The 25,977-nt window shown below is 45.4% G+C and overlaps 1 protein-coding gene across 29 annotated transcripts in view; it reads left to right on the plus strand.

The window, feature by feature from the left end:
- Positions 1 to 11,961: 11,961 nt before the first annotated feature.
- SPIN1 (spindlin 1) overlaps positions 11,962 to 25,977 on the plus strand; it is an 84,795-nt gene continuing 70,779 nt past the window's right edge. For 16 of the 29 annotated variants that reach the window (XM_074017775.1, XM_074017771.1, XM_065530776.1 and 13 more), the window contains exon 1: positions 12,699 to 12,822. The gene's annotated coding sequence lies outside the window, so the exon portion shown is untranslated. Of the gene's footprint in view, positions 12,551 to 12,698; positions 12,823 to 13,378; positions 14,067 to 25,977 lie in introns of those variants that run through there. The other 13 variants (XM_074017770.1, XM_065530779.2, XM_074017768.1 and 10 more) reach the window with 6 other exon arrangements.

The following is a 25,977-nucleotide window of genomic DNA, read 5'->3' on the forward strand; positions in this document are numbered from 1 at the left end:
CCAAGCTGGAGTGCAATGGCACTATCTTGGCTCACCACAGCCTCCACCTCCCGGGTTCAAGCGATTCTCCTGCTTCAGCCTCCTGAGTAGCTGGGATTACAGGCATGTGCCACCACACATAGCTAATTTTGTATTTTTAGTAGAGACAGGGTTTCTCCATGTCGGTCAGGCTGGTTTCGAACTCCTGACCTCAGGTGATCCACCTGCCTTGGCCTCCGAAAGTGCTGGGATTACAGGCATGAGCCACTGCGCCCGGATGGTTAGTTCTAAGAGTTTTTTTAGTGGATTCCTTAGGAACAAATTACTTTTAAATATATGAAAAGAGATCAACTTCTCCTATAATAATAAGATAAATGCAAATCCAGATTACCACAGGATATGAGAAATTCGCCTACTAAATTGGCAAAGATCTAAAATTTTGATATCATTGCATAGATGATATCATTGTGTAGGTATGGTATCTATTAAGATAAATACTCATACTTTTTCTTCAGAATTCTGAAACCACCATTGCAAAAGTATAACTGAGGCAGTAAAAGAGATCTAACCTAACCAGCTCCATCTTGCTTCTAACTTCCAAGCTGTCCTTGTTCATCCCTGGCGGTAGGCTGAACTAACTTTGGGAATAACTTAGTTTATAGTTTGAAGCAAAGATGTTAACAGCTCTTTCCCAAAACAAACTCCCTTCTTGCCTGGGAACTAGACTGTCTTCGTAGAACCAACAAATTAGTCAAAAGATTAGAAATTATGGTTTAGGAGTCATGCAGCTGGAGTCTACAAGATTCTGACCCTCCGCAAATTGCTCCTGGGGATAACAACACTATTGTAAAACCTAAGATCACTGCTTGAGACATTTTGTATACTCTGCACTTGATGGACCAGCTGGCACCACCCAGATTGATCAACTGGCTCATCTGATTTTGTGGCCTCCATTCAGGAACTGACTCAGCACAAGAGGACAGCGTATGATGTCATCTCCGACCCAATCAGCACTCCCGAATCACTGGCGCCACCCCTCACTCATCAAATTATCCTTAAAAACTCTGATCCCCGGCCAGGTACGATAGCTCACACCTGTAATCCTAGCACTTTGGGAGGCCAAGGCGGGTGGATAACGAGGTCAGGAGTTCGAGATCAGCCTGGCCAAGATGGTGAAACCCCATCTCTACTAAAAATACAAAAATTAGCCGGGTGTGGTGGTGCACACGTGTAGTCCCAGCAACTTGGGAGGCTGAGGCAGGAGAATAGCTTGAACCTGGGAGGTGGAGGTTGTGGTGAGCCGAGATCGCACCATTGCACTCCAACCTGGGCGACAAGAGCGAAACTCCGTCTTAAAAACAAACGAACAAAAAAACCCCACTCTGATCCCCGAATGTCTGGGGAGACCGATTTGAGTAATAATAAAATTCCCATCTCCGTATGGCTCTGTGCGAATTACTCTTTCTCTGTTGCAATTTGCCTGTCTTGATAAATCGGCTCTGTCTAGCCAGCAGGCAAGGTGGTTATACATTTATAAAATATCCTGCTTCTCAACATAACCATAATGTCACCATCATCCCACTCCCCAATAAAATAATTATCCGTGATCTTCGAGTGCCCGGTATACTTGCTGTTTGACAATTATTATTATTATTGGGACGGAGTTTCACTGTTGTCACCCAGGTTGGAGTGCAGTGGCGCTACCTCGGCTTAATGCAACCTCTGTTCAAGGGATTCTCCTGCCTCAGACTCCTGAGTGGCTGGAATTGCAGGCACCCGCCACCACACCTGGCTAATTTTTGTATTTGTAGTAGAGACAGGGTTTCACCATCTTAGCCAGGTTGATCTTGAACCCCTGACCTCAGGTGATCCGCCCGCCTAGGCTTCCCAAATTGCCAGGATTACAGGTGTGAGCCATTGCACCCAGCCTGACAATTACTATACTATCCTTTTCATGAGCACTCCATCAGGTCAAATCCTGTCCCCAAAAGTTTATTAGAGTCTTCTACATCGTCTCTTATATCTCAAAATTCCTCCTCTCCATTTTCCTCTAGATAGCACCAGATTGACTCAGCAAAGTTTACCCCGCAAACCTGACCGAACAACTTAAATGGTTTCCAACTGTATGGTGAAACTCCTTTATAAAAGTGTAGTTCTGTATATAACTTATTTTGATCCTTGACATAACTCTGTAAGAATGGGCAATGAGAGTTTAAATTCCCCCAATATCCTGGCGCTTCACAACCCCTGGGTCCTAATAAATCCACATGACCAAGTATTCCCAGACCATGTCATGCATTTATTTATAATGAACAGTTGTTGAACCCTTACTGTGCTCTAGGAGTATACTGACAATGAAAACAGAGTTTGTTGTTCCCCCTGGACTTTATAATGGGCTGGGAGAACAGAGGATACACAAGTAAACAAATTGATACCTATGCAATTACAAAAAGGGATCTATGCTACAAGTGGAAACAACAAGGGTGTAAGTAAAAGAGAATAATAGTGGGCAATCTATTTGTGCGGGTGGTCAGGGGAGGCTTCTCTGAGGAGGTGATATTCAAAAGCATTTATTTGCCTGCTGTGCAGAAAATGACCTGTAGGGAGGTGGGGAGTCAGCCAAGGGAAATGGAAAGAAGCCTGGTAAGTTGACCAGATGGCTGAACTTTGCTCCTGCTGTTTCTGTCCTCAAGTCCTTCATCGAGTGAACATTTCCTGAGTACCATGTGATGTCTCCCCACTCCCCGACCCTGTGATGTGTAAATGTTCTTGTGGATACAGACTTTGTGCCCCCTCCAGAGGCTAATGAATAATGGTATCTGCTGAACCAGGGAATGGAACGGCTGTTTTGGTTTTCTTTTCTTTCTTTTTTTTTTTTTTGACACGGAGTTTTGCTCTTGTCACCCAAGTTGGAGTGCAATGGCGCGATCTCGGCTCACTGCAACCTTCGCCTCCTGGGTTCAAGCAATTCTCCTGCCTCAGCCTCCCGAGTAGCTGGGATTACAGGCATGCGCCACCACACCCGGCTAATTTTGTATTTTTAGTAGAGACGAGGTTTCTCCATGTTGGTTAGGCTGGTCTCGAAATCCTGACCTCAGGTGATCCGCCCGCCTCAGCCTCCCAAAGTGCTGGGATTACAGGCATGAGCCACCGTGCCTGGCCTCTGGTTTTCTTTATACAGACAGGGACAGTTGTTTGAGAGAGGCCTGGAAGGGCATGGCACTACAATTTGTGATTTTGCTGAGGCTCCAGGAGCATGGCATTAAGCCACAGTATAAATGAGTATGGAGAGGGGGTGCCTTCCAAGAGACACAGTTCCTGGGTTCTCTTTGCCCCTTGTAGTCCCACCGCTGCCTGGCTTCCAGCAGACAGTGGCAGGCTAGTTTGGGGGAGAACAAAATATTTTTCCCTCAACCCTCTCTGAGTTCTTTGTTGAGATGGACGGCTAGAACAAAAGACAGATTAACAAGAGAAAAGCAAACACGTTTTTTAACATGACTATCTTATAAATACATGGGAGATAACTCAGAGAAATGAGACAATCTCAAGAGTAGATCTCAAAGAGGTAGCTTCAGACTTCCCTACCATCATTCCCTGACACAAATAATGAAAGGCGTGGGCCAGACCACCCTCATCCTCTGCTAGGACTGCCTGGCCAAGAGGTGCAGGGTAAACAAAAGCCAGGTTTGTGATGCAGATTGAGCTTGTGTTTTTTGCATTAATAAGAGTTTCCAGGGCTGGGCATGGTGGCTTACACATGTAATCCCAGCGCTTTGGAAGGCCGAAGCGGGCGGCCCACCTGAGGTTGGGAGTTTGAGATCAGCCTGACCAATATGGAGAAATCCTGTCTCTACTTAAAACAAAACAAAACAAAACACAAAATTAGGTGGGGGTGGTGGCGCATGCCTGTAATCCCAGCTACTCGGGAGGCTGAGGCAGGAGAATCACTTGAACCCAGGAAGGGGAGGTTGCAGTGAGCTGAGATAGCGCCACTGCACTCCAGCCTGGGCAACAAGAGCGAAACTTTGTCTCAAAAAAATAAAATAAAATAAAATAAAATAAGAATTTGCAATGAGGCCGGGCGCGGTGGCTCAAGCCTGTAATCCCAGCACTTTGGGAGGCCGAGACGGGCGGATCACGAGGTCGGGAGATCGAGACCATGCTGGCTAACATGGTGAAACCCCGTCTCTACTAAAAATACAAAAAAACTAGCCGGGCGAGGTGGCGGGCGCCTGTGGTCCCAGCTACTGGGGAGGCTGAGGCAGGAGAATGGCGGGAACCCGGGAGGCGGAGCTTGCAGTGAGCTGAGATCCGGCCACTGCACTCCAGCCTGGGCGGCAGAGCGAGACTCCGTCTCAAAAAAAAAAAAAAAAAAAAGAATTTGCAATGATTTAGTCATCCTTGCCTTCCTGGTACAGAGAGGAAAACACTATTACAAATGCAGATTTTCTTTACAGAATAAGTTTCTCTTACAAAAGGATAACTGTTGACTGTTTTCAGTTTCTCCTGTGTCTGCTGTTTCCCAAAATAATCAGTTTAAAGTAATCTTATGTCAAAGAGGCATATTTGGAATGGCATATACTGGTCTCCTACAGACATGTTTTGGGGTGGCGTGTGCTGAACTCCACCATTGGCTCCCTCTCCCTTTAATAGGAATGTAAATAACATTCCTAGGAGGCCATTGATCTCCACTGAGCTCCTGCACCAGCGCCAACAGACCAATCCAAGATGGAGTCCCTCCTGCTAAAGTTTGATGTCACCAAACTGAAACTAAATAAAGAGAGAGAGAGAGAGAGAAGTCAAATTCCCAAACAGGCCAGCTTTAGCTGGCTTGATAAGGGAGTCTCCTCTGCTTTAACCCTTATAAGGAAAGCAACTTTGAACCTACCAATTTGCTTTTTGTTCTTTGTTTCTGCTTTCTTCATCCTTTTACCTAAGGACTAAGCTCTGATTTTTTTTTTTTATCTTGCCAAAATTCCTATCTAAGGATCTGGGGAATCATGCCCTACAAATCATATCAGATGGGTTTTATTTAACTTTGTATATTGTGACTTACTTTCCAATCTGGCATAACAAGGAAGAAAATCAAAATACTTTACCCCAAATCATGTTTCTCTGCCATTATCTTGAAATGGCCCGGCAAAGCCATGTCTTATGGGAAACAGCCATATTCTACAGAGAATCCCCTTTCCCCCATTTATTTATTTATTTATTTATTTATTTATTCATTCATTCATTCATTACCTTTCTTCCTTTCCAGATCCAGGAGATAATCAACTAAGTACTAGGCACCCTTTTAGGTCCAATAAGAAACATTTCACAACCTGCTCTCTCTGAAGTCTACTATCTGAGAGCTTCCTCTGCACAATAAAACTTGGTTTCCACAATCCTTTATCTTAACCTGACCATTTCCTTTCTACTGATCCCAGGTCTTCAGATAAACTCAACCAATTGTCAATCAGAAAATGTTTAAATTTACCTATAACCTGGTAGCCTCCTCTTTGAGTTGTCCCGTCTTTCAGAACCAAACCAATGTATTTCTTAAATGTATTTGATTGATATCTCAGGCCTCCCTAAAATACATAAAATCAAGCTGTGCCCCGACCACCTTGGGCTCATGTTCTTAGTGTTATAAAGTTTTGGTGCCACAAAAGAAATAGCACTCGAATATAAAATTTTCTTTTACTTCTCAGAAAGGCAAGGTATTTCTATAGAAGGGTGCACCCTCACAGATGGAGCAATGGTGATCGCACACTTGGACAAGGGAGGGGAAGGGGTTCTTATCCCTAACGCACATGGCCCCTGCTGCTGTGTCATTCCCTTATTGGCTAGGGTTAGAGGGCACAGGATAAACTAATTCTGATTGGCTAATTTAAAGAGAATGATGGGGTGAGTGGTTTGGTGGGAAAAATGGTTATGACAGAGCAGGTAATCAGAATGACTCAAGGTGGAGCAGGTAATCGGAATGAGTCAGGGTGGAGCAGGTAATCCAAAAAGGTTGATTTATGAGAAAGTTAATTTTAAAAGTAGAAGGCAAAGAATTGAACATACTGACATATTGATTGTTTGAAAATAAATTTAGAACTCATATCTAATATCAGAACCACCTGAGGGCGGTGTCACAGGCCATAGTCACTCATATTTGGCTAAGAATAAATCTCTTAAAGGTTTACTCTCAACATATCCATCCAAAATACTCACTGCCCACATTGCGGAGATGAGCGCTTGAAATCTCTTCTTGTTCTGAGGGTTGCATGATGGTGAATTGTTCTTTGGTCAAAGAAACTCTGTTAAACTTATCTTGTCTGGTATTTTTCTTTATCAGGAAGAAGCTTTGGTGTGGAGTCCAGTAGTCTGAGGCTTCCTGAGAACTAAACAGGTTCCCACCATTCAAGACTCACACTCTAGCAAGGTGATGGGATGGTGGGAGAAAGGGTCAGAGGATGGGGGCTGGGCCTAGGATTGGGTGTGGCTCCTCCAGAGAACACCCAGTTTTGTTTTTTTAAAACCAATTACTTCCCATGGAAGAATAACTTCTGTATTGAAGTTGTAGCGTGAACATGGGGAAGCCATCCGCAGGCTCTGAACTGTCAATAAGCCCTGAGCCGTTCTGGAACTTGCCCAAGCTGGTATGGAACTCCTGGGTTCAAGCAATCCTCCTGCCTAGGCCTCCCAAAGTGGTGGGATTACAGGGGTGAGCCACAGTGCCCAACCTTTAGTGTCTTTATTGACCCCCTACTCTCACCAGACTTTTGTCCAGGCAGTGGAGATACAGCACAGAATAGAGGAAAGGATGTATGCTCTGGGAGCTTACAAGACTATGATAATGTGGTAGAGGGCTAGAGGAGGCATGGAGCATGCTCCCATCCTTGCCAGCCCCCTGGAATCCAGGTGAGCAGGCAACACCCGGAGAGGCTCCCAGCAGGGCTGTGTGTGCTCAGTTTGTTTCTGCCCCGTCTCTGTTTGTGCTTTCCTTATTTGTTCCCCTCCTCTGGTCCTAATGCTGACCATCCAGGCAGGTGCTGGTCACTTCGGTTCTGACCGACAGCCTGGATGGACTCCACATTTCCTCACATAGAGCCTGTATCAGTTGTGGCTCTCAGTCAGAGATTCGGCCCCAGTGCCTCATCACATCCAACACAGAAGAGCTGCCTCTGTCTCAGTGAGGCCACCATCTTATCAGGATTCACATGTTAGGTATCTTAGTGTACTATCTGTTGCTTGAAACTGGGTAATTTATAAAGAAAGGGAATTTCTTTTTTTTTGAGATGCAGTTTCACTTTGCTGCCTAGGCTGGAGTGCAGTGGCATGATCTTGACTCACTGCAACCTCCACCTCCCACGTTCAAGCAATTCTTGTGCCTCAGACTCCCAAATAGCTGGGACTACGGGCACGTGCCACCATGCCCAGATAATTTTTGTATTTTCAGTAGTGACGGGGTTTCACCATGTTGGCCAGGTTAGTCTCTAACCCCTGACTTCAGGTGATCCGTCCTCCTTTGCCTCCCAAAGTGCTGGTATTATAGGCATGAGCCACCATGCCCAGCCACAAGGGAAATTTATTTCTTACAGTTATGGAGGCTGGGAAGTCCAAGCTCAAGAGGGCCTTCTTGCTAGTGGGGACTCTCTGCAGAGTCCTGAGGCTGTGCAGGGCATCACATGGAGAAGGGGCTGTGTGAGCTCACTTGCTAGCTCAGGTCTCTCTTCCTCTTATAAAACCATCAGTTCCACTTTCACAATAACCCATTAATCCACTAATCCATGTATGGACTATTCCTCTGAAAAGCCCCACCTCTCAATATTGCCACATTGGGGACTGAATTTCACCATGAGTTTGGAGGAGGCAAACATTCAAACCACAGCATTTAGAGTTGCCTCATCAGCACATCCATAAATCTATAGCTACGAGTGTGAGTGGGAGAGCCAGCATGAATCTCAAGCCCTCATATTGAGGGCCAACATGTTACTATTCACTCAGTGGGAGAACCTGAGCAGTCCTAGCTGGATGACTGCTGCCTGACCAATCTGCGTATGACACAGGCAAGCACTGGGGAGACAGCATCCTTTCCTAAAGGTGGATCTTCAAGCTCACCCACCTAGAGGTTAAGCCAATCAAATAATTATCCATGGGCTTGGGGTATATACTGGATACTGAATACTTTTTGCTGTGTTGAATAATTCTATAATAAATATACTAATTTGAAAAGGATCCCTAGGGTCAGTTCCCAATTATTACATCAATGCCAGTGGGGTGAACATATCAAGGTTCACTGTAGATATTAACGACCCCTCATGACTTTGGTATCTCTTCCTTCTTCCACTCCAAATCACAAGTATACTCATCCTTAGGGCAGAAATCCTCCCAAGTAGGAGCCCAGGAACCCAGAGGTAAAGGAGACATACATTTAGTATAGGCCAAGGCTTTTATTTATTTATTTATTTTTGAGACGGAGTTTCGCTCTTGTTGCCCAGGCTGGAGTGTAATGGCGCAATCTCGGCTCACTGCAACCTCTGCCTCCCAGGTTCAAGCGATTCTTCTGTCTGTCTCCTGACTAGCTGGGATTACAGGCACCCGCCACCACACCTAGCTAATTTTTTTGTATTTTTAGTAGAGAAGGGGTTTCACCATGTTGGCCAGGCTGGTATCTAACTCCCGACCTCAGGTGATCCACCCACCTCTGCCTCCCAAAGTGTTGGGATTACAGGCATCAGCCACCGTGCCCAGCCGGCCAAGGTTTTTAACATGCCAATTTGTATTTAATAAGCTTGCTACAGGAGGAAAAACATATGTAGAACCTCTGATCCAATTTAGAAGTTGAGTATGGTTGAGAAACTGTAAAGAGATTACCTATATGCCAGGGCTGGTGGTCCATGCTTGTAGCTCCAGCTATTCAGGAAGCCAAGGTGAACGATGGAGAGTTCAAGCAGACCTGGGCGAAATAGCAAGACCCCTTCTCCAAAATATAACAAAAGCAAAATAAAAGAAATTTGCTATATATGTAAGTTTCTCAAAATATTTCATTAGCAAGTTGGAGGACAGCAGGAGCTGCCTGGCAAGTTGGATCAATGTGTGTTAGTATCCTAGAAATTCATAAATTAACTTGAATTCTATTTTTCCAATTTTTTATTTTGAAAAGTTTGTTTTCCAGAAAAGTTGAAAAAAAAAAAACTGCACAATGAACCCACCTAGACTCACCACTTAGATCCACCAACTATTAACAGTTTGTTACATTTGCTTTACCTCCATATAAAATACATCAGTCTCTGAGGCATTTATATGTCAGTTGTAGCCATTAGGACTCTTATCTAATGATTCAGCACTAACATCCGAAGAACTAGGGCATTCTTGTAAACAGCCATTGTCACATCGAAAAATCTAATGATCACACAATAATACTGCCTAATATATAGTCCATATATAACAACAAAGTTTCTCAGTTGTCCCTCAAATCTCTCTCACAACTTTTTTGCCTTCAATGCAGTGCTGCATCAGGGGTCACTTGATGGACTGACCCAGTTGTTATTTGTCTAGACCAATTCCCTAGCTTGAATTTTTGAAGACTACAGTGCAGGGAAATTGTTTTGCTGAAGGTCTTCCAACCTGGATTTTTCTTATTTTTTTTTTCCCAACTTGAGTCACTTAAACATTTTTGGCAGTTATACATGGGTAATATAAAAACCCATTTGTGACATTCTAATGAGCTAATTAGCAAGGCCTTAGATGCAGTTGAGATATGTACTCCTCTGGAGTATGACCTTTGCTGATATAGGTCTGGGTGACATTACTGGACTGTACATTTTTTTTTTTTTTAATTTAAAAATTTTTTTGAGACAGAGTCTTACTCTGTTGCCCAGGCTGGAGTGCAGGGGTGCAATCTCGGCTCACTGCAACCCCTGCATCCTGGGTTCAAGCGATTCTCCTGCCTCAGCCTCCCAAGTAGCTGGGATTACTGGTGCCCGCCACCACGGCTGGCTAATTTTTATATTTTTAGTAGAAATGGGGTTTCACCACGTTGGCCAGGCTGGTCTCGAACTCCTGACCTCAAGTGATCTGCCTGCTTCAGCCCCCCCAAAGTGTTGGGATTACAAGCGTGAGCCATCGCACCCAGCTGGCCTTTTTTAAATTTTAAAACATTTTATTTATTTATTGTAGAGTTGGGGTCTTGCTATATTGCCCAGGCTGGTCTTGAACTCCTGGGCTCAAGCCAGACTCCCAACCTTGGCCTCCCAAAGTGCTAGGATTACAGGCATGAGCCACAACGCTGTGTATTCTCTCTCTCTTTTTTTTTTTTTTTGAGATGGAGTCTGACTCTGTCACCCAGGCTGGAGTGCAGTGGCACAGTCTCGGCTCACTGCAACCCCTGCCTCCTGGGTTCAAGCGATTCTCCTGCCTTAGCCTCTGGAGCAGCTAGGATTACAGGCATGCACCACCACGCCTGGCTAATTTTTGTATTTTTAGCAGAGATGGGGTTTCACTGTGTTGGCCAGGCTGGTCTCAAACTCCTGACCTCAAGTGATCCACTTGCCTCAGCCTCCCAAAGTGCTGGGATTACAGGTGTGAGCCACTGTTCCTGGCCTTTGTAAAATTTTTTAAAATTGTATTTATTTTAGAGTTGGGGTCTTGCTGTGTTGCCCAGGCTGGTCTCGAACTCCTGGGCTCAAGCCATCCTCCAGCCTCAGTCTCCCAAAGTGTTCGGATTACAGGTGTAAGCCACAGTCCTGCGTATTCTCAACAGCTCCCAATGTGATCATTACTAGTGGCACATTTTAAATCAGGGGTTGGCGGATGGAGATGGAGGTGGGGCAACATATTTGACTTTGAAGACGTTTTCTGTGAATTTTGGAGGAGCGTGTGTGCTACTAGCATCTAGTGGGTGGAGGCCAGGGATGCCGTCAAACATCCTACAAAGCATGGGACCGACCCCACACGAAAGGATTATCCCATCCCAAAAGCCAACAGTGCTGAGGTGGAGAAACCCAGGGGTCTCACCAACGAGATGAAATCTTCCAACCAGCAGATTTCTTGGCACCTACCTTCTTCCCATTCCTCTGTTTCTGAGATAATCCCACTATAAGACATTAAACAGGCCGGCACGGTGGCTCACGCCTGTAATCCTAGCACTTTAGGAGGCTGAGGCCAGCGGATTGCTTGAGGCCAGGAGTTTGACACCAGCCTGGCCAATATGGCGAAATACCGCCTCTACTAAAAATATTTTTAAAAATTAGCTGGATATGGTGGTGCGCGCCTGTAATCCCAGCTACTCGGGAGGCTGAGATATGAGGACTGCTTGAACCCAGGAAGCAGAGGTTGCAGTGGGCCGAGATCATGCCACCGCACTACAGCCTTGGGAACAGAGCGAAACTCCGTCTAAACAAACACACAAAAAAGACATTAAATACACAAATGAGTGAGTAATTTCTCAACACTTGGGAACTTGTAAGTACAGCATTACACTTTTATACCTCAGTACTGAAATCAGCCCTCTAGTTGGCCTGTGAACGTCCCATGCCTGCCAAGTGTGTCATCTGAGACAAGCATTTCCATTTGTTTGAGTAGGAATCTATCACTCTTATTTGGAAGAAAAGGTGCCAGTCAAACCCCAAAGAGTATTGCTAACTAATAATTGTGCTGCAGTTTAGAGTGTTTAAGGTGCTTTCCAATACCATGTTCTGAAATTTGATCTGACAACGTTTTGGGAGGCGGTTTATTACGATGAGGCTGCGCTGTCGCACTCGAGGAACCGGGTCAGTGACCTGCTGCAGGACACGGGGCTGGCGGGGAAGGGAGAGCGCCTGAACTCAGCCTCCAAGTCCTGCACTCGACTCTGCAGGAGTAAAAACTATTCTTGACGCTACCTCTCTCCCTTCTCCTGCAAACAAGCAACAAAATGCTGAAAAGGCATCTTAACTGAAACGGAAGTCAAATGAATTCGCGTGCGATCATGGGAATTTTTGGCTCCTAACCTTGCGAGTAGAGCTGGGTGACTTCCATTTCTGGTGGGGGAGTGGAAACAGGTTTCTGGGCTTGCAGAAGCCACATCCCGTCCCCACACAACCTAGGCCAGGCCAGCTATTTGTAGGTGAGGCTCCGGGGCTCCAGCTAACCTGAGCTACCTGGGCTGGGCTTTGTGCGGGGAGGCAGCAAGCGAGGTGAGCGGGCGACGACGCCGGCCTCTACGCAGTGCGGTGGTGAAGACGTCTCTTCCAGGGAGTCACAGGAAGCAAATCCATCCTTTTAAAGGGCTCGCGTCCCGCGGTCCTGAACCGGCGCGCTGGAGCAGTAATGCGGCGTTCTCCAAGGTTCAGGGCTCACGGCCCAGCCCTGTGATCCAGCTTCCTCAGTCTTCGCGGTGTGCACTACTCAGGACCACTTGCGGCTTACGTCCCAGGACAAAGGGGGCTTGTCCTTTCTTCAACGTCCTCCTGCGCAAAAACGAAGTCCTTCGGAGGCTGCCTGCCTTCCGGGAGAAGCTGCGCCCCCTCAGGCGCCTGGGCTCCGCGCGCCTGCCACCGCCCATTCACCTCGCGCACCTGGCATTCCGGGTCTCCGGCCCCGCCCTGCCGCCCGCCAGGTGAGAAGGACCGGGCCCCGCCCCCGCCGGCCCCGCCCCGCCCCACTGCGCCTGCGCAGTCGGCCGTCGGCGCCAGGCGCCGGGGCGGCGCGGCCGTCGCAGTTCGGCGGGCGCAGTGCGCGTGCGCCCTGGCTGCTGGGGGGCGGGCGGCGTCCGCGGCGAGGGAGCGGGGGCGGGGAGGCGCCGTCTGGCTCGGGCTGGGGCCGGCGGGAGCGCGAACGAGCGACGGCGGAACCCGTGGGCCTGTGGACTGCAGCCGCAGCGGCCAGCAGGTGAGGCTCGCGCAGGGCGGGCGTGGGTCGTGAGAGGGTGCGGGCCGCCGGCAGGCCAGGGGTGCGGCGGCCTGCCCGGGGGCGCAGGTGAGCGCGGCCCGCGCGGGGCCCGGCGGAGCATTGTCCAGCGGGCGGCGCCCGCACAGCGCCCCCTGCCGGCCGGGCCACGGCGGGGACCCGGGCGGGGCGGGCCTGGGCCTCCGGGCGGGCGCGCGCTCCTTTGTTCGCCGGCCCCCACTCCTCAGTCCCCCCATCTCCGCCGCCCCCCGCCAACATGGCCGCCACCCTCCCGTCCCCAGTTCCCCGGCCGCCGCCGGCCCCTTAGCGCGCGCTTTGTTTGGAGCCGGGCGGGGAGGCCCGCGGGCAGGGGGCGGCGGCGCTGCGCAGTCGGGCGCGGGGAGGGGGCGCTGCGCCAGAATGCGGGCGGGGAGGGGGAGCGTTGCATAATCCCGGGCCGGCGACGGGGGCGGGGCGGGGGGAGGGGCGGGACCCCGGCGCGGCGGGTCGGGTCACCCCGGGGACGCGGGCCTGCCCTCGGGCCACCCCTCCCAGGCCCGGGGGATGGCCGCGGACCTTGCAAGTTGCGGGCTCCGCGGATGCGCGGGTTTCCGCGGCGCCGGAACGCCCACCGGCCAGTCCTCGCGCCCGCGCAGCCCCTTTCCTGATGCGCCCGTCTCCTCGCCGCCCTCCGTGGGGGCGCGGCGAACGGGTTGCGTGCTCTGGAGAGAGACAGGCACTTTCCTCTCCATCGTGAGTGACCTTGGATGTATTCGTCAAGGAATGTGTTGAAATGAATTGTGCGATGCGGGAACTGCGCAGCGCCTCGGGTTTGGCTTTCTCGAGCATCTTATTGCATTGATTGTGCGTTCTCGATTTTACAGAGGTTCGTTTTGAGTAATGGCTTCAGTAATGTCATCGCATACGCATTTCGAAGTTTGTTTATGCATTTGTTTTTACATTTATTCTCTTTTTATTTATAATTTTTGAATCAGATTTTGTGTTTTGGAGAGATTTTCCGTGCGTGGTGGAAGTGTTTTTACTCTTGGTAAATATGGATTGTTTGACTATTTTATCACGTTCATCGCAAAACAATACCAGGAACATTTAAATGTCTTAAAGGATTTCACGCTACATGACGTGTGCCAAAGACTACTTACGCACCAAAACGCGAATACCTGTCTAACTTTTTTTCTATTGGAATTTTCTGGAAGGAATTCTGTGCAATCCGAAAGGATTGATGGAGGGTACAGTAATTGCTTTCTACATCGCTTTTGTTAAACAGTGAAAATTAAGCTTGGAGATTTATATCTGGACATACTGAGTTTTTAAACACTCTTTTGAAGTGAAATTTGGGAAGGGCAGGTAAAATGAGTATTCTTCCAACCTCCCTACTCCCCCCATCAGCTTTAGTTAAAAGGCAAACACCAAAATATTGTAGTAGCTGGTAATTTGCAGAACGTTTGTTTTCAGATTTGATAATTATATATTAAGGTACAGTATGTGTGTGCTAGTAGATCGTAGATTCTTACGAAAAATAGAATTTCTTTATAATCTTTTGAGTAGCGAAATGGTTACTTTTACAATGGTTATGAATTGGGTTAAGGTAAAAGGGCCAGTATATGTCTTCAGTCATCTTTTTATGCCTGAAATCCAGGGAACAGTGAAAATGGATGTTCCCTGGAACAGCCATTGCGATGCCATATGTTGATCATTGGTGTCCTTACAGTGTATCTCAGATAATTGTGTGTCTCTCTTGTGAACTGAGGGATCACAATATTGATGTGGCTGATGTGTGCCCCTCTGCATTTTGTGGGTAGTGTCTCAAATTTGGCTATCATATTGATGAGAGTTATTAATTTGGTTTTTATTTAGATGGTTTTCACTTCCGAGTGACTTACCTGATTGCACTTAGTTATAACGTTACTGGTTGCACTCCTTAATTGCTAGCATCTTTTTTCTAGTATGTTTGATATACATTCTTTTGGTTTATCCTTTAAAATATGTGCTGAGAAAGCATTTAAATGTTAATACTGTATTTACATTTGCTGGACGTTTAATTCAATGTGTCTTCTTTCCCTTTCCATGAATGAAAAGAAACTGGAAGAAGAGAATCAACTATTTCGTGCAAGTATTTTGTTCAGTTTAGAAGATACTATGGTATTGTGAAAACAGTGTAGTCTGGAGTTTGACATGGAGTCACAATGGCCTTCCAAGTCAGTACAATCTGGGTTGAAATTGACTCCTTACTGGTCCAAAGCCACATAACTGATTCATCATGCAGCCTTTTTTTAAAAAAAGTTTTTTTTTAAAGCTACTCGAATATGTCAGTTTTATTTTCTCTATACACACATTTATTTGTTACTGAAAATTGCAAAAATAGCACATTAAAGATCCTTTTATTGGAGTTCACATTTTTGGAAACCAGAAAATTCAATAATTACGCTCTTGCCAAACTACCCAGTGTTTTCTTTACATTCTTGCTCCACAAGTTGCTTTACTTAAATTCTTGATGTTGGACTTCATCTCACTGACTTCAGGCTTCTGACACACAAAGGACATTTAGGACCTACTGGCTCTTTGGGTCACATCAGAGAGGAGAGCTAAAGTATGTTGAAGTTACTCAAATACATTCAAGCTACATGGATCTCTTATAAATTACTGGTATCGTGGCAGAAATGAAAATACACCAAAAAAAAATCACAGAACTCTTCATCAAAATTATTGGTATACAAGCTGTTCTAGCATAGAGTAGGTTTCTCAACCTAATACATAAAATTATCAGCAAGAAAAAAAGTACAAGAATGACAGTTTATGGTTGAATTGGCTTGGTGTCATGATTCCCTGTTCTAGCATTCTCAGGCTATCTATGATACAGAAACTGCAGCTCATTTGAATGGTTCTCTTCTTGATTCATTCTGAATTCTCCCTTTGGCCCAGTGTCTACTAGTTGTTTTTCAAGCCAAGAACATCTGTTGAGGAACAGGTATCTCAATTTTACAATACTTACTTTCTGCATAGATAGCAGTGTTCTTACTTCTACTCCTAAAGCAAGCCATCTCTGATGTCCTGGAAGGTCGTTTCTCTCCTATCCAGTTTTTGGAATGAATCTCTGGTAGAAGGGAAGGGAATTAGGTACTAGGGTTGGAAGTCATGTTACTAAAGTTCTTTATTGACATCTCTGAGCAGAAGAAAGGCCCCTGAGTCATCCTGGGAATTTTCTTCAGTGAGCATTTGTGAAGATTCTGGGGTCAAGGTTGGGTTAAACTTTTGTGGTGGGTCCATCCGAGGTCTAGTCAACAGCACTAAGCTCTTCCTGGATCTTTGGGACCCAGCGGGAAGTGATGCCAGTTCTCAAATTGCTACAAGGTAACCTGGAAAGAAATCTATGACCCAGAAAGCCTGAAAACCCAAACTCCAGCAAATAATGGTGAAAGAGCCAACCCGCAAAGCCTTTTAAAACCTTCAATTCCTTAACTATAAACTGGGATAAAACCTATGGTGTAAGTCTGTTCTGAGAATTACGTGAAATGGATTTATAGAGTTTTCAGTACAGTTCCTGAAATACAGCAGCTGACGCCAGTAGATGTTGATTTCCTTCTCCTTTCTGCTTTTGAACTTTGCTGTAGTTGTTAGCATTTTTTTTAATGTGAAGTAAACAGTTGGCTTAGTTGTGCATCAATATTCAGTCCAATTTAATTTTAAATTACACCTTTACTGGGAACCTATTCATGACCTTAAAATTGCCATAAACCCTTTATAGAACAAGTCATGTTTGGCTAAATATATAAACACAGATGTATCCTTACAGACTTTATAGTCTGATAGAGGAGATACACATGCATATAATGAGGGAATTCTGTGCTGAAGGGTATCTGGGAAGAGAAGGTGATTTTTTTTTTTTTTTTTTTGAGACGGAGTCTCACTCTGTCACCCAGGCTGGAGTGCAGTGGCCGGATCTCGGCTCACTGCAAGCTCCGCCTCCCGGGTTCACGCCATTCTCCTGCCTCAGCCTCCCGAGTAGCTGGGACTACAGGCGCCTGCCACCTTGCCCGGCTAAGTTTTTGTATTTTTGGTAGAGACGGGGTTTCACTGTGTTAGCCAGGATGGTCTCAATCTCCTGACCTCGTGATCCGCCCGTCTCGGCCTCCCAAAGTGCTGGGATTACAGGCTTGAGCCACCGCGCCCGGCCCAAGGTGATTCTACAGAATACCAGAATGGGAGAGGAAAGACATCTGGATGGACAGGAAAGCAGGAGCAGAGGCTAGGAGTTAAAGAGGCCATCGGGGATTTCAATCCCAGCCAAAAGTTAGCTCCTTCTTTTCTCTTCTCTTTTTTTCTCTTCTCTTCTCTTTTTTTCTCTTCTCTAATCTTTTTTTTTTTTTATTTTCCTTCCTTCCTCCCTTCCTCCCTTCCTCCCTTCCTTCCCTCCCTCCCTCCTTCCCTCCCTCCCTCCCTCCTTCCCTCCCTCCCTCCCTCCTTCCCTTATCTTTCTTTTACTATCTCCTTCCTACCTACCTACTATTTATCTTCTATCCTCTTTTGTGAGTGTGTTTACGTATAGCAGGGGCCTAGCAGGGGCCGAGAACACCTACCTCATGGGGTGAGCTTAAATGAAGTAAAATGATTCATAGGCTCCTGGTATACAGTGAATGCCCAGTTGATATTGATGATGATGTCACCACTGCCTACACCACCTGTAGTTTCTTTCCTGTGGCTGATCTGTCTAGGGGTGAATTTGGGGGCCACATTTTAAATTCTGCATGTAACATTAAGGTCTTTGATGTTGAATTTGTAGGTGGGGGAAGCCATTGAAAGGCAGGGACAGGATTGGACCTGTGTTTTAGAACAGTTTGAAAGGTGGGTTAGAGGAATTTGCCTGCGTAGGCTCTTTAATCCCCAGAGTCTAGTCTGTTAGAGAAGCTGGTGAAGTCATTTGAGGCATAGGGGGGGTATTGGTCTGAACTCGGAATATTTAATGTTATGTTAAATGTGCTTTTTTTTTTTTTTTTTCTGAAGGGTGGGGAGGAGGAAGGATTTATTCAATGTGAATATTATTTTACCCAAATGTTGAGAGAATAGATGAAAAGACTAGTAAGGCATCTTTATACCATTTGAGATGTTAGATTATAGTAGCATGTTAACAAAATAGGCAGATTTTTTTTAAAAACTAGATTATATATTTCTTTGTAGTTGTTTATGCTTGGGCCTGTCTTTAAATTATTTAACAAATCATATGTTTGAATTACTATTACTTAACCTGACACAGGCCATAAGGAGAGAAAAGAATGTCCTTTTTCGTACTTTTGGGGTTTTTTTTTTTTGAGGCGAAATCTCGTTCTGTCGCCAGGCTGGAGTGCAGTGGCGCAATCTCGGCTCACTGCAACCTCCGCCTCCTGGATTCAAGCGATTCTCCTGCCTCAGCCTCTTAATAGCTGGGTCTACAGGCATGCGCCACGACACCCAGCTAATTTTTGTATTTTTAGTAGAGATGGGGGTTTCACCATGTTGGCCAGGATGGCCTCAATGTCTTGACATCATGATCCGCCCACCTTGGCCTCCCAAAGTGCTGGGATTACAGGTGTCAGTCACCTCGCCTGGCCTGATTTTTTTTTTTTTTGGAGGTAGGGGTTTGAATTACTTTCTTTTTTCTTTCTCTCTTGAGCATCATTGTAGACCCATGGGTTTTTAGCACACAGTGTGTTTGTGTTTTTAGTTTTGAGAAAGAGTCTTGCTCTGTCACCCAGGCTGGAGTGCAGTGGTGGGACCTTGGCTTGCTACAACCTCCGCCTCCTGGGTTCAAGCTATTCTCCTGGCTCAGCCTCCCAAGCAGCTGGGATTACAGGTATGCACCACCATACCTGGCTAATTTTTTGTATTTTTAGTAAGACGGAGTTTTACCTTGTTGGTCCACCTGGTCTCAAACTCCTGATCTCAAGTAATCCTCCCACCTCAGCCTCCCAAAGTGCTGGGATTATAGGCGTGAGCCACCACATCTGGCTTTATCCAATGTGTTTTAATCAAATACTCACTGTTTTTCCGTAACTTGTCACAACCTGGACGTTTTGAGGTCCTTTCAACCTAGTTCTCTTGGCTTTGACGTGACACGTAATCTCTGAAGCTTTTCTTGCTTTCTGACACGAGATGTCTGAGGTTCACTTTGTGCTTTTCCTGCCAAGTACCTATCAGCCGTTTCTTGCAGCTTGTTTTATTGAGGAGTAGAATTTTTGTATCTAAAAATCTAAATTGTTATATGTTCTGACTGTTAGGATGCCCATGCTTTTATAGGACAGACATGGGAAACCTACAGATTTTGATTTTTATATTGGTATTTCCAGTTCGAATTTAACATCACAGAGTTTTTACTATGAGCTTATCCTTTTTTTCTAATGTTGAAAATTTACGTTCTTAGCAGCATTAATATAATTGCATTATCTTATAGTAAGAATGTAGTAGTTTGAAAATAACACTAGTAACAAGCAACTCTAGGTTTATGTTTGGTTATGGTTCTTTTTGTTCTTAAAATGTATCCGCATAAGCATGTACAGTTGACATTCTGATTTGTAAGGCCATTTGAAAAGCTTTTCTCTGATTTTGTGTTTGATAATTAATTTGGTTTGTTTGCCTGAAATTCTTCAAGAGTTGCTTTAGTTTTTCATTTAATGTATTTTTTAACATGTAGAACATTTATGTGAACATTTATGTAGTTAAAAAATCCGATCTGTGCTAAAAAGTTATGTTCACAGCTTCATTTTAATTCTGTCCCTCCACGAATTTCTCTCCTGCCCCAGTCGTTTCTGCTTTATTCTTCTGATACTTCATTTTTGCAAATGTAAGCATATGTGTATATTTTTATTTCCCTTTCTTACACAATAGGCAGCGTTCTGTGCACACTGCTCTGCTTTCTCTTAATATATTCCGGAGATCGCTTCATAGAAGTGCATTGTTTTGTGCTTGCAACTCATCTCCTATTGAACATTTGGATTGTTTATGTTCTCTTGGCTGTTATAAATATTGCAGCGATGAATAACCTTGTGGGTATAATGTTTTGTATTTGTGCAAATACAGCTTTAAGATAGATTGTGGGGTGAAAGGTAAACACATTTGTAATTTTGTTAGTGGCAAAACAGTTACATTTTCTTTTTAAAAGTTTTTTTTTGTAGAGATGAGGTCTCACAGTGTTGCCCAGAATGATCTTGAACTCCTGACCCCAAGCAGTCCTTTCACCTGGGCTTCCCAAAATCTTGGGATTACAGGCGTCAGGCACCAATACAGGCTTAAAAAATAACATTTTCAGGCTGGCCGTGGTGGCTCATGCCTGTAATCCCAGCACTTTGAGAGGCTGAAGTGGGTGGATCATGAGGTCAGGGGTTCAAAAACAGCCTGACCAACATGGTGATACCCCATCTCTACTAAAAATACAGAAATTAGCCGGGCGTGATGGCGCGTGCCTGTAATCCCAGCTACTCGGGAGGCTGAGGCAAGAGAATCGCTTGAACCCGGGAGGCAGAGACTGCAGTGAGCTGAGATTGCACCACTGCACTCCAGCCTGGGCAACAGAGGGAGACTCCATCTCAAAAACAACAACAACAACAAAAACCCGTCTCTACTAAGAATACAAAAATTAGCCAGGCATGGTGGCATGCGCCTGTAATCCCAGCTACTCCTAATGAGAATCACTTGAACCTAGGGAGGCGGAGCTTGCAGTGAGCCGAGATCACGCTGTTATACTCCAGCCTGGGTGACAGAGTGAGACTCCATCTCAAAAAAAAAAAAATTACATTTTAAAAGGCAGATCTTACCATGTCAGCCTTTTACTTAAAACTCTAAATGGTGGCCGGGCAGGCATGGTGGTTCACACCTGTAAAGCCAGCACTTTGGAAGGCTGAGGTGGGCGGATTACCTGAAGCCAGAAGTTTGAGACCAGCCTGGCCAACATGGTGAAACCCCATCTCTACTAAAAATACAAAAATTAGCCAGGCTTGGTAGTGCATGCCTATAATCCCAGCTACTCAGGAGGCTGAGGCAGGAGAATTGCTTGAACCTGGGAGGTGGAGGCTGCAGTGAGCTGAGATCACGCCCCTGCACTCCAGACTGGGCAACAGAGTGAGACTCCGTCTCAGAAAACAAAACAAAACAAAACAAACTCCGAATGGCTTTCCAGTGCCTTAAGGACAAAAGTTTATAAAGTAGCCTCAAGGGTACACATATATTTGGTGTACATATAGTTTTACATCCCTTAACAATGGGATTCAGAGAACCTCATTGTGTACCTCATAGAGCGTACTTACAGAGACCTATATGGGACAACCTACTGGCACCTAGGCTATGTAGTATGGCTTAATGCTCCTAGGCTACAAACCTGTACGTTATGTGACTGAACTGAATAGTGTAGACTGTTGGAACACAGTGGTAAGTATTTATATATCTAAACATATCTAAGCACGGAGAAAGTACAGTACAGACATGGTATAAAAGATAAATGGCATGCCTGTGTAGGGCACTTAGCATGAATGGAGTGGCAGGACTGGAAGTTGCACTGGGTTGAGTCTGTGAGTGAGTGGTGAGTGAACGTGAAGGCCTAGGATATTACTGTACACTACCGTAGACTGTATGTAAACACTACAGTTAGTCTACACTAAATTTATAAAAACAGTTTCCTCAGTAATTAACCCTAGCTTACTGTAAGTTTTTAACTTAATAAGCTTTTTAACTTTTTTTTTTTAACTTTTTGTCTTTTTAAATAGCACTTAGCTTAAAACAGCCTCATGATATGGATCCACTGGTTTATGTGGTCTGTTGTTGACAGAAACATCATTAGGTGGTGCATGACTAATTACTTTTGGGCCTCAGCCTCATCTTGTACTATTTTCCCCCTTGCTTTCTTTGCTCCAGCTGTATGGGGCCTCCTTCATTCTCCTGGAATCTCCTCCATCTTCTCCACCAGGAATCTTGGCACTCGTTCTTTTCTTCTGCCTGGAATGCCTTTCTTTGTTAACAGTTATTCCTGGTCTTTAGAGTTTGGCTCAAGCATCACTTTTTAATGAAATTTTCTGTGTGCGTGCTTGCAGATTTTCATAAGATAAAGAGATTGGAGTGTACTCATATTCATCACCCACTCCAACAAGCATCAGTTGCCTGAAGTTTTTTTTTTATTTCCAGACAGAGTCTTGCTCTGTTGCCCAGGCTGGAGTGCAGTGGTCGATCTCAGCTCACTGCAGCCTCTGCTTCCCAGGTTCTAGCGATTCTCCCTCCTCAGTCTCCCAAGTAGCTGGGACTACAGGTGTGTGCCACCACACCTGGCTAATTTTTTTTTTTTTTTTTTTTGAGATGGAGTCTATCGCCCAGGCTGGAGTACAGTGGTGAGATCTCAGCTCACTGCAACCTCCATCTCCCGGTTAAAGCGATTCTCCTGCCTCAGCTTCCTGAGTAGCTGGGACTGCAGGCGCCTGCCACCACGCCCGGCTAATTTTTTGTATTTTTAGTAGAGACAGGGTTTCACCGTGTTGGCCAGGCTGGTTTCCATCTCCCGACCTCAAGTGATCTGCCCTCCTCTGCCTCCCAAAGTGCTGAGATTACAAGTGTGAGCCACTGTGCCCGGCCTGAAGTTGTTTTTTTGAGACAAAGTCTCACTTCTATTGCCTAGGCTGTAGTGTAGTGGCACAGTTTTGGCTCATTGCAGCCTGGACCTCCCTGGGCTCAGGTGATCTTCCCATCTCTGCCTCCTGAATAGCTGAGACTATGGCATGTGCCACCATGCTTGGCTAGTTTATTTTGGTATTTTTAGTAGAGACAGGATTTTGCCTTGTTGCCCAGGCTGGTCTCGAGCTCCTGGACTCAAGCAGTCTACCTGCCTCAGCCTCCCAAAGTGCTGGGATTACAGGCATGAGCCACCGTGCCCGGCTGTCTGAAGTTCTTGAAGTTTTTTCTTGACCCTTCTGCAGTCAAGTTCTCTTGGTGCTTATCAGAATTGCAGTGTTATATTAGTTTATGTGATTTAATTAATTTTAGTTTTCCCACAAAGGCTGAGTTTCATGAAAGCAGAACCGTTCCTGTTTTTGCCCGTAATTACTTTTCTGGTATCTAGCTCAATGTCTGAATTGTGAGGGCTCAAGCTACCCTGTGCAGTAGCTAGAATTAAATCATAAGGAAATTGAGGCTGTCCAGTTGGTTAAATGTCTTGTCTGCTGCACAGGTATTTGTCATACAGGGATTATTAAGTAACAGTTTGTTGACTTTTATTTATTTATTTTGAGAGGGAGTTTCCCTCTTGTTGCCCAGGCTGGAGTGCAGTAGCGCATTGTTGGCTCACTGCAACCTCCGCCTCCTGGGATCAAGTGATTCTCCTGCCTCAGCCTCTTGAGTAGCTGGGACTACAGGCATGTACCACCACACCCGGCTAATTTAGTATTTTTAGTAGAGACGGGGTGTCTCCATGTTGGTCAGGCTGGTCTCAAACTCCTGACCTCAGGTGATCCACCTGCCTCGGCCTCCCAAAGTGCTAGGATTACAGGCGTGAGCTACTGCACCTGGCCTTGTTGATTTGCAATTGTAATTTTTTTTCAGGACCTCATAAGGTTTAGAAAAATGAAACCACTAGGATGGATAAAGAAAAACATATGGAATATGTCTGTGTATGTATTAAGGCATATGCTACAGTGACTTGAGTTCACACAGTGTAGAAGCTGGCTAAGCAGTTTCTATTAGGCTGTTGTCTTTGTGCTAGATGCTGGAGTTTGAAGTCCACAGGGCAGTCGTTTGAGAAAGAAAGATGGATATAAAGTGGGGAAGAAGATGACACAGGAGGCCAGAGGCAAGGTACATGGAAACCATGCTAGTTCTAGTTGCCTTTGTTCCTGGTTGTGTGGGTGGCCTGTAAGAGTTGGATCCTTGGCACATGTAGCCCAGGAGCAGAGAAGCTTAAGGAGAACTCAGAGGAAGGTGGAGTGGATGCAGCTGCGATTCTCGGCCAACCAGTGCCTCACATGAATGGGGTGAGTCAGAAGATGAGCAGCAACAGTGTGTGCAGGCTGCAAGGTGGTTGCTTCATCTCCTGCACCCTTCACCTGCTGCACAAGAATCTCTGTGAGCCATGTAAGGAGACATAAAGGAAAGGAAATTCGGGGGAATATAATTCAGCTCAGCCAAGTTCAAACCAGACAAAGCAGAATGATGAGCTCAGGCTTTTACATTTTTAGCTCAGGTTGCATGTAAGGGACCTGAAGGTTTCTGTGACTGCTGTAAAAATGCAAATGTAATTCCCAATTTGTGGGTGAGATCATTGATTGATAGGAATGGAATCCTGAAAATTGGATTGGAGGCATATGGTCAGATTCTGTTTAAGCTGGAAACCTTCAATCCTTAAATGCTGCTCTGCTACGTTTGCCAGAGAAACAGCGTTTCCAGCCCTTCCCAGAGGAACTTAATCTCTGTTTGCCTGAAAAACCTGTAATCGGCCTCCCTTTGGGTAGTTGTTGTGCATGGTACTGTCTTCCTGATAATCTGCCCTGTAATCCTCCTTTCTTGTGGATCTGTGACTGGACTGGAGTTGCAGCAGGCCCCAGAGAGTGAGGTGACCTGTGAGAAAGGTATGCTACACTGCAAAAGATTGTGTAGCTTTGCCACTATATAGTCAGGAGCCTGGAGGAGTATTTGTGGCATTGGAGCTTAGGAGTGTAGTATAATAGAAGAAGGAACATAAAGTTGGGTCAGGCAGAATTTATTGATATGGGCTCACTAAATAGAGGTTCTGGATTCAGTGTTATAGTTCATGGGGTTAGAAAGGGCTCTTAACAGTTGGGTCGATTGGCTAAGGCCCATCCCACAAGGCCTGATGCCTCAATTAGATTTTTTCCCGCCTAACGAGGAACTCCACTGAACACTCACTCACCTTGTATGAGAGTCTATATTTGGCCTGGCATGGTGGCTAATACCTGTAATCCCAGCACTTTGGGAGGCCAAGGCAGGCGGATCACCTGAGGTCAGGAATTTGAGACCAGCCTGGCCAACATGGCGATACCTCATTTCTACTAAAAATACAGAAATTTAACTGGACATCATGGCCCATGCCTTAATCCCAGCTACTTGGCAGGCTGAGGCAGGAGAATTGCTTGAGCCCAGGAGGTGGAGGTTGAAGTGAGCAAAGATCGCGCCACTGCACTCCAGCTGGGGTGACAGAGCGAGACTTCTGCTCAAAAAAAAAAAAAAAAAAAAAAAAAAAAAACGGGTGTGGTGGCTTGTGTCTGTAGTTTCAGTTACTTGGGAGGCTGAGGTGGGAGGATCAGTTGAGCTGGGGAAGTTGAGGCTGCAGTGAGCCAGCCTGGGCAACAAAGCGAGACTAATAAAATATTAGTTCATAAGGAAAGGTTCACCTAAATGCAGTGAGCCAGCCTGGGCAACAGAGCGAGACTAATAAAATACTAGTTCATAAGGAAAGGTTCACCTAAATGCATAGCCCTTAAATAAATAATTTACATCGTTGGTGAAACTGTACTTTGCTAGGACTCTTTGGAGGATAGCTACACTAAAACCGAATTTAAAATGTATGTACTCTGTTGATCCAGCAGTTTCACTGCTAGGATTTTATTGTATAGATAAATTTGGACAGTATACAAATATGTATGTGTAAGGGTTTTCATTATATCAGTGTTTGTAATTGAGAAAAATTAGAAACAACTGTCTAATAATGGAGTTAAGATAGAGTAAACGACCATTATATGCGTACACTGGAATATTCTGCCACTGTTAAGAAGAGTTTGATAGGAAAAAAAATTCATACAACCATCCCTCCATATTAGGGAATTGGTTCCAGGACCCACTCCCCCCCTCCCCTTGGCCCCCGTGGATACCAAAATCCATGGATGCTCAAGTTTCTTATATAAAATGGTGTAGTATTTGCATATAATCTATGCACATCTTTCTGTATACTTTAATCTCTGAATTACTCATAGTATGTAACACACTGTAAATGCTACACAAATCATTATACTGTATTGTTTAGGGAATAACTATAAGGAAAAAAGTTTATGTGTTTGGTAGAGATGAAACCATTTTTGCCCCAGATTTTTAAAATCTGAGGTTAGTTGAATCCACAGATGTGGAATTCAAGGGATAGGAGGGCCAAGGGCCTACTTTATTACACGAAAAATGTACCATTTA

Source organism: Macaca fascicularis, chromosome 15, assembly GCF_037993035.2.
Source record: "Macaca fascicularis isolate 582-1 chromosome 15, T2T-MFA8v1.1".
Classification (NCBI taxonomy): Eukaryota; Metazoa; Chordata; class Mammalia; order Primates; family Cercopithecidae; genus Macaca; species Macaca fascicularis.